We start from the raw sequence: 15,452 nt of genomic DNA on the forward strand, positions 1-15,452 counted from the left end.
TTTAACCCCTATGAAACGTATTTCCAACGACAGAGGAAAAGCAATAAAAAAAGGATACCATCTCACATTTTTTTCCAGATATTTATCTCTCCTATATTAAAGATTTTACAACTTTATGTAACAAATCATTTTGCAACTACTATTCCTAAGGGTGCTTCCGATGTGACATTTCTTCCTAGCTAGGTACTTACATTGCGCATTACTTTGTAATTCTCTGTTTACACATAATTAAACAGACAGTTTTACAAAACACTTGAGAATTAAGACGTGATGCTTGTCGTAGACTCTCTTCCTCGATTGACCGTCACAGATATTAATCAGGTATTTAATTCCCAATTTTCTCCAAGAAATATTTTATTTTAAGCTTCTTCTATTATCCAGTTCAATCCCAAGATACTTCAATCGTTAATCAAAATAGTGAAGCATGTGGACAGCATAAACGTCTTGTTATAAACGCTTTAACAGATAAAATTAAATCTCTTGATACTGCTTACATTAAACAAAAAGGAGTAAATTACATAGTAATAAAAGTATTAGATTTGTAAAATGATCAATGATGCTGAATTTTCTTTCTGCCTGACTACATTATCAATCATATCTTTCCAATTATCAATTGACCCTGGTCTAAGGTGTTGTCGATAATCTTACAAGCGGACATGCTGGAGATAATCAACATACGTAACGTTTACAGGTGATTTCAGCTAATTAGCTCCTGTAATAAGAAAATAAATGAGAACAAGTCACGTGGTTATTTTCAATATGAAAGCTGGAATTTGAACTGTGCTTTCATTTGATGAGGACATCTGATCTGCTAGACACTCAAGTAAGTCATATCTTAATTTTACTTTTGACTATTATTACAATATATGTATTTATGTTTCGATATTAACTCAAAAGACAAAAAATACATTTTTCTATTAATTGTAAAGTAAAAAGTTCTTCCTCAAATAATCCTCTCAAGAACATTTACTCATATCCTAATTTTACTTAAAACTGTTACAATAGTTGTATCTTATTTCATTCCTTATTCAAAAGACAAAAATAATTCTTATTCGTTCAATTATAAAGTTTACAGTTTTCCCTCAATTTATCATCACAATAACCTAAGTGATATCTTGATTTTACTTTAAATTCTTACAACATTTGTATTTATTTTTCAATCCTTATTTAAAAAACAAAAATAATTCTTGTTCATTTAATTATAAAGTGTAAAGTTTTAACTTTATTTATCCTACCAAGACCCTTTTAATAATAATATTTAATTAAGAGATGCAATTCGTTGATTTATATATAATTCAATATGTTTGCATATAGAAATTATCAGTTGAATAAGCCTGAAGGGCAGACAAATATATTAAATTATGCAAGATGATACTAATAGTACATTTAGTTCACATTTCAATGAAAAACAGTAATGTTAAAAGGTTTTGATTGACACTATGTTTTTAAACAGAACATTGGCAGCAATGTCCACACTTTTGTGCTACCAAAGAATTTAACTGTGCCAGAAATATGTTTTTTCGTTAAATGTACTAACTTATATTTACTTAAAAGAAAGACTTAACCAGTGAAAAGTGTATGAAATTGGTAGTACGGATCAGCTTTAAAATCAGTTATTAAAAGGAATTTTGGCTACCTAATCTGGTTTTCAAATCTAGTCCGTAAACATAGAATAATTAGGAAAACAAAACTTACATCTATTGTATTATAAATTTTGATTAGATTTACAATCTTCTGTCGAAGCAACAACGTAAGAAATATTTTAAAACAATATATTACTTAATACAACATTCAATACAACAATAGCAGTCACTTGTATATATATATATCAGGATGACATTCCCTCAAATGCCAATACCGATTTACAAATGACATTGATTTCTTTGATATTCCTCCAAGTAGTCACATTGCTGTTCTATATTAATCTGTGACTATGATTTACAAAGACCTATTTGAACATAAGTAAGGTTAGTACATATTGCAGTTACTGTAGATCATTGTAGAAGTATAAAACCAGAGGGACTCTGTTAATTGAAAGACTTCAAACTTTCGACTGTAATGTATGCATGCCTTTATAAGTCTATACCTCTTTTTAAACAAAAGTAAAATATGGTATCAATATTGGAATATGATACAAGTCTACATGGGTATACAATAATATTCGAGGGTATCACCAACCCAGTAGTCAAAGCTTCTGTGTTGACATGAACTATAATTGATATGGTCATAATTATGAATTATCTGTTTACAAAGCTTTGAATTTACGAAATACTAAGTTGTTTTTTTTTTATCTCAGGACTAGATTAACCTAGCTGTATTCTACAAAACTTTTAGGATTTTTTCTTGTTCTCAAGGCTCTTTAACTTCGTACTTTATTTTGCCTTTTAACTTTTTAAATTCGAGCGTCCCTGATGAGTCTTTTGTTAACAAAACGCGCGTCTAGCGCAAACACAAATATCAATACTGGTATATATGATGAGTGTATGAAACGTATCTTCGCTGATCACTATATACAGTTATAGAACAATAACTTGGGCAGTGACAGCTTAAATTTGATAGTCGTTGATGATAATAAATTGTTCACGTTAATGCATTTAATTTGCACAATTTCCCGATATGATATGATCTGTTTGACAGTTTTTATTAATGGGGTAAATATTTACACATTGCATAGTAAGGTTTCCTAACTGCTGATAGCACTTTTCAAAATAAGATATCCACAGTTTTATACAAATGCCTATATACGTCAATGATTTTTTTTAAATTACCATTTTCGCAATCTTATATAAGCGACCTCCCTTTAAAACAAAGTTACTTTTTAACATACCGACGAATTAGTGAGTTAAACATGTATGGTACATAATGCTTCAGTTTAAAAACTCCATTTTTTGTGTAAATGGAAACACGAAGCAACTTTATTATGAGACTAAAAAAATATGGTTAAAAAAGGAGACATTTGTGAGACACATTTTAATAAAAAAAAAATATGTAATTTTTTAGTTTTTCCGATGACAGTATCTAGTTTTGCATGGTGGTATGAAATTTCAAGTCAACTGAAAATTGTTAATTCTTTCCGAATTATAATGCAATATGTTTATCAATATAGTAGTGTAATATTCCATGTATAAGGTAGCGAAAGTTTTATCAGTTTTAAGATAATGTTGTTCGGTTGATATGTTATTTTACTTTACACGGTTACATAAGTAATTAAATTGATAATTAAGGTGTTTTAAAAAATTGCTTCTCGTACACTTTTGTTTTTTAGCTCATCAGTTTAAATCAAGGTTACAGTATTACACTGATGTTCAGTTATCAAATATCGATAAAAAAAAACAAGAAAAAACAATAAAGATTAAAAAAAAGAAACACGGTGAAAATGCGTGTCCCCCCCACACACACACCCCCATCCAAAACCCCACCCTTAAATAAAAGTGCTCAACGTGATGCGTCAACAAGGCAGGGATGGCCTGTCATGTATGCATCAACTGTCAAGTGAATACCAACTAAGTCACAATATCACGGTCGGGAATAGGCAACAATATGGATAATACTTAGTCTATTTTTTCGAATTGTTTAAAAGTTGTGCTTGATCTGACCTTCCAAATGTTATATAATTGGAATGCACATTTTAACAAAGGTACTATGGCTTTTAAACCTTGATGGATTTAAGACTTGAGAAGGTTGATCTGATACAGTATCAGAAGCTTTCTCCATAATGTGTATTTCCTATGCTAGTTGACCATGAGTACATTAATAGATATGACGCTGGTCTGGGTTTTTTTTGTGTTTCCCTCAGTTTTGGATTGCGATCCGGGTTTTGTTTCAGTTAAATCGATTTATGACTTTTAAAAAGCGGAATACTACTATTGCCTTTATTTTTTAGTTAACCCAATAATAAAACTATTATTTTGATATTAACAATTTCATATTTACGTATTTTAAAAAGATTGATTGTTAATGTAAACACTTTTCATTCAATTTGGATAGTTATAGTCTGTACAATATTTGTGTTAGTTTTGCTTTGTAATCATACTCATTGACAGTCTGTATGTAATGTTACTCTCTTTGTGTCATCCAGAACACGAAATTGCCTCCGAGAAAGCGGAGAAATTATATAAGGGCAAAATTGTAGTCAAAACAACGTCTAGAGAATAAAACAAACAATACATCATTTATGAAAGAAATAAACAAAGTTTAAGAAAACGATAAATCATTAACCAAGAATCATCAAATTATCAATTGTTGCTAATAGATTGTTAATCAGCATCTTAACAATTAATTCAAACTGCGAGTGAAAGATAATTAAAAAATAACAACAAATAAGATTAGAATCATATCTTTTTTTTTCCAAATCAGTTAGTGAAACATTGCTCTTTGATTGTATATAGATAAAAGTAAATGGCAGAAATCTGTTTCATTTGTGCAAAAAATGGCTTTGGTATATAACATTTATAAAATTATTTGATAACAGATCAATTATTAAGACCGTTAATCACATTAAAGGCTTTCTATAAAATATACTTCTAAAGTCAAAAACGAAAATAGATACTTACATAAAAAAAAAGTTACATTGAGACTAAAGAACAGGAGTTATTGTAAACATGTTAGTGTTTCCGTGAAAACACATGTTTGAAAAAATTAAATTACAAATTGTAACTGATAGTCTTTCACAAACTTCAGTCATATCCTATATTTTCAGCTATATAAAGCATCGGATATGATTAGGTCTATCAATGCTAGCAACACGAATCAAACATTAAATGTACGGATTCTGATCTTTTTTGTTCCATACATGGTACATGAAAATTTATAATGCAATTAAGGATAAAATAAACATTACACAAAGTGTTAATCAATTTACTTTGAATTGAAATTGTTCCTTTTTTCACATTTAACTTTATCTCTGATAAATCTTCCGTTCATTTATCTTTTGTTATTGTAAGCTTGCTTTGTTTATAATGTTATATTTAAGCCATAAAAAGTCCAATACTAAAAACATGTCAATGACGGAAGGGAAGCGACAGAGGAAACGATGCATCTTCCGTTTTGACAATTGTACATTGCTCTTTTTCTTTTATATGGCTCAGTCAGAACAGATATAAACAAATCTATAAAAAGAGCGTAATAGAATAAAAACAGTGTATATTTTCAATTTATAACTTTAATTTTGCTTTCAATAAGGCAATACTGGAAATGATTAAAATACTATAGATAAGATATGTCGGAGCCGTTAAGTATCAAGAAAAATGAAAGACTGATTCGAGGGATTTTTACGATGTAACCCGCAAATAAAGTTGTAACGACAATGTCATTGATATGAAGACAAATGATACCAAAGTTTCTAAATAACATCAATCGGTCAATGTGACATTGAATGAAAAGTTTCATTCAAGTTTAATTAGTTTTGAAGACGAACGTGTAATATACATACACCCACAAAATTAATAAACTTTGGGGAAATAAAGTAATTCAAACCTTCTTCTAAGTTCCCATGCATAGTTTTCGTCTACTGTAATCGTCTCGTTACTATTTTAGCCGTCTATAATGTTCAGTTTCATTAAAGGGACGTTATTTTCAATGCTTTAGTAAATTAAACATCTGTCAACTTAAATTGAATGTCAACATTTTGCAAGAAAAATATAGATGAAAATAAATCTTGTAAATTACACAAGATAACTTTAAGGTTTGATAAATCTTGTCGTAATGAAAACATAATGTCCCGGATTGACGGAACTACGCTACGTTTGTTTTCATTTTAATTCCACTAACAAATGCGAACCAGAAAAGTTGTTATGTTAATAATTACAATATCAGTTGATTGTTTTTACTTTTCAATAGTTTTACATTATTAATCCATTATTTATATAAAATTTATTTCTACATGGATGAACATTTTGATTGAAAATTTAATTTCCTTGTATTTTGTTTTGAACATAATTAATATTTAACGGGTCACATTTTGAATGCAATTGCGATTTTATTATCCTTTTGATGTGGATTTTCATTTTGGGATTATGTCAATGATTCTGGCCAAATTTTCTTAAATTACACAATTGTTTAACATAGGCACACTTCAATTTACGATGCTTGAAATAAAACGTCATCAACACAGCTATGGATAACGCCATTCTGCTCTGATTTTTCGGAAGTACATAAGAAACATTGATGTATGCATTGTTTTAAACCTGTTCAACCCCGTTGAAACAGATGACAAAATAGTAAACATCTGGAAAGTCTCACCACAATGAATAAGCCTCTCAAAGATGGTTATTAAACGACCACCAATTATATTTTTACATGAAATTGATAATAGGATTAGCATGACATTAGTTTTTTTAATAATTTAATTTAATAAGAAATATCGGCGCTGAAAATCTATTCTATACTTAATTCTGTTATAATTATTATAGGACGTAAAAAGACGTGTGTGTATTGTCAAAATTAATCACAGTATTTCTTAATTAAATTATTTGTTGTCACATATTGTCATCATACTCAATTGATGTCGATACTTTTGTAATAATAGATCAAATGTTTTACCCATTGACGCGTGCATATCATGAGACGTTGCCTGTTCTCGCTCTTTCCAGACTGCATTTGATTCCTTCAAATTTCTTTTTTCAATTTACTACTGTTTTTAATGCAATAAATGGTACGACCCATCAAGTTTTTCGTCCCCCTGTGGATCTATGATCCGAACCGAATTTCTAAACTCCTTATGGTTTCTTTTCATTCTATTCTATTTACATAATTAAGTTGGTCTTAACACTGTTTGATTGAAGCACTACTGAGTCCTGTGTAAACAAAACTTGCGTATTTAATGATAAGTCTTTTGTTTAAAATCCCGGCAGACGTCTTATCCTCGATGGTATTACAAGCAAAATGGCTCGAAACACCAAGGTTTTTCCAAATCCATGCTAAGAAAAACAAATCCAGATTTTGCAATAAGGTATAGTTTATGGGGTTTTTTTCATGGTCTTCAATTTTGTAGATGAAAACGCCCTCAAAATGCTTTAGTTCGAGCGCCCTTGGTGAGTATTTGGCAGTCGAAACGTACGTCTGACGTATAATATCATTATCTTGGTATCTGAGATGATTTTAACAACCAGTGAGATGACAATTGAACCCCGATGGTATAACCGTCTTAATAATCAGTCCTGCTATGATTACATGTCATGTATCATTGAAACGGTAGATATCGGAAAAATCATGTTCGTGGTTATATTTGACCGCTATGTAATGTTATCATTTTAGTAATATATTTGACAATGCCATACAAGCAAGAGGTTTGGCTAAACCAGGTTCAACCCACCATTTTTTATTAAAATGTCCTGTACCAAGTCAGGAAAATGGCAGTCTAATCTTATAGTTCGTTTCTGTGTATGTTGCATTTTCGATTTGGTCTTGTGTTGCACTTCATTGTTTCTGTTTTCCTCTTATAGTGGATGTGTTTACCTCAGTTTTAGTTTGTAGCCCGGATTTGTTTTCTCTCAATCGATTTATGACTTTCGAACAACGGTATACTACTGTTGCCTTTATTATACACCTCGTGGCTATTAACTTTCAGGCATATATGGCCTTAGGAAGATTTTTTTTTCAATGCCCTCAAATTTGTATTTACTTTGCCTTCAGACTGTTTGTATTCGATATTCACTGAGGAATATTGTAAAAGAGAAACGCCCACATGGCGTAATATATAATCATCCTTTTGTTTTCTGTTTTACTTTTTCCCTTATTAAGATTGCCTTGATTTGTAAAAACAAATTATGAACTTGCCGTTTCTTGATAATTTAATATGCTGTTCTTACAGTCAATGTTGTTTTCATCACAAACATATCTAGGAAATTTAAAGTTATGCTTATTTGTACCAAGAGATTCAATGATGCACTATAAGTTATCTAATTATATCATCTGACCATACTTATAGACCAAGGCTGTTCATTAGTTATCAAGTAAACAACTGCCACTGACAACGATGACCTAGCATAGTTGCGTCACAAAGCCAAACTATTACATTTTTGACGCAAGACAGTAACCTTACAGTACGAAATACAAAAGATATATGATGTTGATTGCTGTGCAGATAAGGTCATATTAAACGACAACTTGAATCCGGTAGCACAGACAAGAGGACTTATACGACTTTTCTGATATCTTTAAAGATTTGCAACTAATACATATATGTGCTAGTTTTTTTAAGTCGTCAGCTTATATTTAAAAAGTAGTGCTGGGATCATTCTGGTCTAAATTGTGATTTTCCTTTTGAATATGTTAACATGACATGAAGTAAAAACTGACAAATAGCTATGACATACGGAGTAAAGAAATTAAACAAAACAACGAGTGTAATCAGTACATGTTTTCTATATGTTCTTTTAGTTTCAGTGGACGATGCAAATTTAGAAATTTGTTATCCCTAACATATCCTTGTGATTCTGGGGATTTTTTGGATTATATTGATCCAAACATTGAAAAAGTGTTTAACTTAGCATACATTACATAATAAAACTATTCTACTCAAATGACTTAGTCTGACTACAAAGATTTCTGTCACTATGTTTTGAATGAAGTCAATGGCATTATTGTTGCCAGGGACATTTTAATAATGACGTGCCTAAAGCTGGAATGCAAACAAATGGTGATGAATTCTCAAACTTGAATGGAAAATGACATTGACGACAAGGTGCTTGTCGTGTGTTCTTTCGTGTCATATTTTATAAATACAATACACGAACATTCACTGACTTTTAATTAATCATCGTGCTGAGAGATATATAGTTGAACTTGGAATGCACTGTAGTTTGAACAATACTCCTAAGTTATCCTTAGCTCACATTAGTATTCTGTCCGCTCTATAATCAGCCAGATTCCTCTAAAGTTTGTTAGAATGTCGTACGTTACATTGTTGAATTGTCTGGCCAGTTCTTCTGTATTGGTAGTTGATTAGGTATAAACATTATTGTTTCAGACTTAATCAGCATTTTTATTTGATTTTAAAACGTGAATGTCCTTTTCCAGTTTTTATGTTACCTACTTTTGTCATTTACGTCATTTTGAATAATTATCGTCATATTATGTTGAAATTTTATTAGGATATACTTTCTAAAGACAAATTCTCGTAAGTTAAAAGATGAAACACGTGAAAGTACTCTTTACAAAGTCTATATTGTCAGTTCAAAACAATGCATGCAGTGACTCAGCCTAAATATTATCATATAAAAACAGTAAAATCACAAAAACACTGAACTTAGAGGAAAATCAATTCGGAAAGTCCATAATCATATGGCAAAATCAAATAGCAAAACGCATCAAAATCGAATGGACAAGAACTGTCATATTCCTGACTTGAAACATCACAAGATCAAATACTGATAAAGTGCTCAATTAGTTTAGTTTTTATTTTGAGATATAATTAAGTAAAAAGGTACTTTTTTATATAAATAGTTCACGCGCACCTGTATTGGAAGTACAACAATAATACCAATGGATAGCACAATCAATCAGGAACTGATTCTGTCTTTATAAGATCAGAAATGTCATGTGTTTTTTTATTTATATATTAATAATTATAATTAACTATATCATGCAGTGGTAACGAATTACTTTTGAAGGTTTGCATGCTACCTGGATACATTTGCAATAAAAGCATGTGTATACTTGTTGATATTACTATCAAGTCTTGTGAAAATTACATCTTTCCCTCGAAGCAAGTTTCCTTACCAATTCATCAAACCTTGAAAGCGCTTAGTAAACTCGATAACATGCCTGAAAGGCATCAGAACAGAGCACGTCCTTTCTTATGGCTTTTGGAAATCAAACATTAGAACGGATTGAAATTAGAATAACATATTCGATCATGTTATATTCAAAGGTGCGGCTCCAATGAACAACAATATATTACACCGTGGGCAACGATTGAAAATGGGTATTAGTACAATGTGTTAAATGAAATTAATTGGCTTTACATTTAGTATCAACAAAATCCATTATTGATGCACGTTTTTGAATGTGGAAACTACATGACAGAAGTTAGAACGGTTGCAGTTAACGGACCTATATCATAAATGTAGTAGACCTTTGTAATTTCTGTAGAGGTGTCAACACATTACTTATTTTTTAAATAACTTTTCATTAAACTTGATTTCTGTGTCTCTTGTAATAATTAATTTTGAACATTGGATGTTGAAACCGAAATAAACTTTAGCATATATATAAGTGTATTACCATGATAACTATACAACATCAGAAAAAGTAGTATTTTTTTGAACGGAAGGTTGCGTTAAAAGGGCGCATGACAAATAAGGGAATTATTTAGAGGTGTTAGGTGATATTATAGCGTTAACAATATGTCTCATTTTAGAGCGCCAGATAAATCTGTTCATTTGTATTTTCCAAACAGCCAATCAAGAGACCATTTGAGCATTAAGAACTATGCAATATTCTAAGTTTGTAAGCTTAAGAGAACTATGATCCCTTTTTCATGGTAAGAAATCACAATCATGAAGAAAGGAATAATCATTATCTTTCATAATTATGTGTATTCAATACAAAAGAGTTATTAGAGAGCCGTGTGACTATCGACTTTTACATTTTTTGTCAACTACAAAAACAAATTTTAATAAAATATGAATCTCATTTTAAACGCGACAGAGAAAAGGAAAAGAATTATTATCAAAAGTTTATAAACAGTATTGTCCAAGAGATGATAAAAAACGTTAACTAGGTTATGAGTTGACAATTTCAAAACTTTTGAAAGAAACTTTTTATACTTTTTATGTTGTATTTTACTGAACATGCATTTCGGTCGCTTTAAAAAATTTAACTTTTTGTCAAACTCCACTCCTTCGTATGTAACTTTGGCTTGTCTAGTTTGATCTTTTATTTCCATGATAGCGAATATTCATATTCACTAAATCTCCTTAAATGCTTACATCTTCCAAGTGTCGGATGGTGACGAATTTGCCGTTTAATTCCATAAAAGCCAAATACGGCTGGGTCTTTCCGCTGTTTTGTTTTATATGTGTTAATCTTTACAAAGTTATACATAATAACTTCTTAACTACTTTCAATGATTAAAAAATTGGTCAAAATTCGATTGTACATGGAAAATCTTTAAAACCGTATTACAACCCACGTACACATTGAATGATTGTCAAAATTTTATTTACGCATAGTTTCTCGTGAGTATCGCTAACAAATCAGGTTGTCTCCAAACCTGCTTCCAAGAAGATCTATTTACATATTTATTGTATTTGTCTGTCTTAAAACACAAGTTTTATTTCATGAAGTGTAAAGACACCAGTAAAATAGTTGTAAATATGTTTTATAGAATCGTTCATATGACTATAATTATATTTTTTTAGATATATTTCAATACGAAATCATCCATTATTTATATTCTTGCATTATGTTTTACGTAAAACACCCTCATACAAGATTTTCGTCAAATGCGTTGGTGGTGTCAAACTATTATTCAATATCGATTGATATTTTAGAAGTTAAAGTAACTAAACAACAAATGTAACCATTTGGGAATACATAAACCATAAGCCGTAATACGAACGACACGACAGTGTCCAATAAAGATTGTTACATTTGACTGACCCCTTGATGTCTTTGGGATTTACTGTTGATTTGGTATATGAATACAGTTACCCCTCATTGACTTGTATCATGTTGTAACATTCGAAATTGTATTAGTTAAAATAGATATACACTGGGTCTTTTGTTGGTTATCACAAAGTTTAATGACTTCTCGTTTCATAAATTCGAATTTTATATGTAAGCACATAAGTTAGACAATATCGATCATCTTATAATAGTAATTAACCTTTTGCCATTATTTTTTTTTCTTTTCATGTATACAGAATATATTTGTTTTGAAGTTTTTGGTAACTAAGATTACCTTCGATTTAATTCATCATAAATAACATCAATTTCTTGTCAAAATTGTAAAATATCATGGAAATCATGCTACTTGCATTGACGGGTTAATTATGTCACAAAGTGTCTGTAACTGTTCCGTTTGACCTGTAACGGTAACAAGAATCACTGCTTCTGGTACAATAACTTTAACATGTGACTTTACTGAATATATGGAAACTATTTCTAAGAGGTATTATCATAAGAGCTAAATTAAGCGTAGATTCAGTCTGGGCTGTTCTAATTGTCATACAAATATCAATCATCAGTGGTTGCCTAATGTCATGGTTTGTTTTGTTTTGGTTTTTTTCGTCGGGAATCTCGTATATCTTTGATTGATTCTGTTTTTCAACTATTCTTTTTTCACAACCGCTTGGGATAATTTAAAGCTTACTCAATTAAAATCCTGGTATCTTTGTGAGTTTTGACATATTGTATAATTATAAACCAGTCTGTTGAAGACTGGGTTTGCCCTGTGGGAAAAATGAAGAACAGTAAAAGAAAAAGTAATATAGCAAAATTCCATACTACATCGAAAAAGATGTCATATTTAAAACCTTGTTAGATGACCATGATCAATCTTAATGATGGGTGAAGGATATATATACCACATGATAATTTAGGCAGGAATCTAAAGAGTCATATGATGAAAAAAATACTTGATTTCTCGCTTTTTTATATGAGACTCATTTACCTGATATTGACCAAAATAATAGTTTATGGAAAAAATAGTTTTGTCATAAATTAGACGGGAATATAAAGCGTCATATGATGAAAATATTCACGATATCTCGCATTTATATGAGACTAATTTACCTGATACAACAAGAACAATGTATGGAATAAATAGTCTTGTCATATTTAGTTAAAACAAGACTGAAGTATTTAGCAAACTTTAAAGTGTTTCAATGATCAGTCCTATTATGTTTGTACATCGAGTTCGAACGTAGGTCATTTTATTGGAAATCTCTAGTATATGTCATTATAGAGGTTCAATAAATCAACAATTACTTTACGATATTACAATTTAAAAATAATCTTTTACTTAAATGATTTTACTGTCTTATAACGTGCTATATTTGAAATACTAAAAAAGGTCAATGAATTACAGATGGTGTAAATAAATACCTACATAATTCAAATTAACAGCCTTTTACGTAACGTAGAAATGTTGCATTACTGAGATGCAGTAATATTTATTATAGAATATATGAACTGTATATTAATGAAACAAGTTATCAAATTTTATATCTTAGATAAACGTTGAAATTAACATTAAATAACTTCACGAAAACAGATTTTTCAAAATTGACTTTTTTCTTTTTATTCCATTAATCTATTATTTATCAGACTTAAAGGAAGACCAATTACATTTGTACCGTCAAAACCAATTTCATACCTTTCAAAGAACATCTGATGTATATAATATTGATAGTGTCTGAGACATACGCAGGGCTAATGTAATTTTATCGCCATTCAAATGCAGCATTTCTTATCATCTTATATGACAAACAGAGGTAACACATATGTCAGGTTCCTGAGTAATACAACTTTACTCAATACTAGGAATTCAAGTAGTAAATATTCGAAAACCACAAGATCAGATTTGCTGCACTTTCATTATCGTATTGCTCATGTCATTACAAACCCGTAGTCTAAATAGTCTAATTCGATAGGTCACATACGTGAAAGAAGGACGAGTAAAGTAGTGACGACATAAGGAACATATCAGATATTATCTGTGATAGGGATATTCAATAACGGTCAATTGACTCGTGATGGCGTCCGTAAAATTTACGAAAAGATGCTTTCAACTTGTTATTTCATTTAATAGATATTTTGCAAGAAACATTTATACTTTCTCATACTAATATTTATACCAATAACGAGTGATGTGATAAATATAGAATCACCATACATTGTCTCGAAATATTAATGTGATTTGTACAAGGCTTAGAAATAGTTAGAAAGCGAGACTGTGCCGAGCATTTCTACCTGTTTCGAGCCGAGTACAAATAACATTGATATTTAGAGACAATGTATGATTATTCTTTATATACTGCAACTCTTATAACTGTTCTAAATGAAGTACTAAGGGTAAAAACCGTCATTTCTTAATTTTGAGCGGAAGACGTAAAATTTCAGCAAACCTGTATGTTTTATTGACGTCATAAATAAAACTCTACGGAAACACATTGTCGACGTCATAAACAAGGTAATATACGGTTAGTGACTGTATATCACACATGAATATACGGTCAATGCAATTTGACTGCTCAAATAGCACAGCTGCAGTACATATAGTAGGTTGCTTACAGTCTAGGGGCCAATATTGCCTTATATTCAAGAGGACAAAAGATATGTGATTAATAAAGGCAACAGTAGTATACCGATGTTCTAAACTCATTAATCGATTGAAAAAACAAATCCGGGTCACAAACCAAAACCGAGGAAAACGCATTAAATATATTAGGAGAACGACGACACAACATTAAAATGTAACATACACAGAAACGAATTAAGTATTAGACAAAATCCGATAATAAATTATGAGAAGACTTTGACAGAAAACAAAAGATAAATGTATATAAAAGAGAGGCAAAAGATACAAAGGGACATTCAAACTCATAAGTCGAAAATAAGCAAAAACGTTTTGTCTAAAAAAATCGAAAAAAGACAAACAGACAAACAGACAATAATTCAAAACACTCAAAATTGAAAACTAAATATAAGATAAGATTCTTTGAATTGTCCACTTCTATAGACGATATAACAAAATAAGAAAATACTATATCTTTTTATGGAAGAGGTTTAAAATGGAAATAAAGCAGTGCATCAATTGTATGAGTCCACATAAACGTGTATTGTTGGTATTTTCCGATAATGTTCGTGTTGTCCAAATGATCATATGGTTCGGAGAGAATAAACATAAGATCAGACTCCTTATCCTTTCATCTCAGTTTCCGCTATATAATTGATGTCCTCAAACTATATAATTCAATTTGACCATGAAAGTCGGTTGAAAGCAAAACGTTACGATTACACAGATGATTTCAGATTCCCTATTGTAAATTTGCCATTTCTATGTAGGACCATTCCAGAAGCCAATACATACGGAGTAAATATATTTCCTTGTTGATGCAATTTTCCAGGGCTTGCATTTTCTATCATGAAGTCCTTGGTACAGGTTTTTCTGTTCTCAGGCGAGGTATCAGACCAAGAATTCAAAACGATGGCATTGCAATTATCCCTTCTTAAATTTAACTGCCATTACGAGTTAGTTGACCGCTTTAGATTATTTGTTTCAAAGATGAAATTGCTTATGTTCCAATTGTCATTACCACAATCCCATTCCTTTCCACCGAATGTGACCAAAAAAGGCTTTTCACCAGGTTTTTAGGTTGGGTTCTTGCTGCTAAGTCCTTGGTTTTCTTTTGTTGTTTTTTTTGTCTTTTTGTCTGTTTTGTTTTTATTGTCATTGGTTTGTCAGTTTATTTTCCCCTTATAAGTTTGAATGACTTTATGGATTG

The 15,452-nt window shown here is 30.5% G+C and overlaps 1 protein-coding gene across 1 annotated transcript in view; it reads left to right on the top strand.

Moving 5' to 3' along the window:
* The first annotated feature begins 604 nt into the window (after positions 1-604).
* Positions 605-15,452, top strand: part of LOC139500617 (feeding circuit activating peptides-like) — a 30,525-nt gene continuing 15,677 nt past the window's right edge. Inside the window, exon 1 of the mRNA XM_071289367.1 lies at positions 605-823. The gene's annotated coding sequence lies outside the window, so the exon portion shown is untranslated. The remainder of the gene's footprint in view (positions 824-15,452) is intronic.

This window comes from Mytilus edulis, chromosome 13 (assembly GCF_963676685.1).
Source record: "Mytilus edulis chromosome 13, xbMytEdul2.2, whole genome shotgun sequence".
NCBI lineage: Eukaryota > Metazoa > Mollusca > Bivalvia > Mytilida > Mytilidae > Mytilus > Mytilus edulis.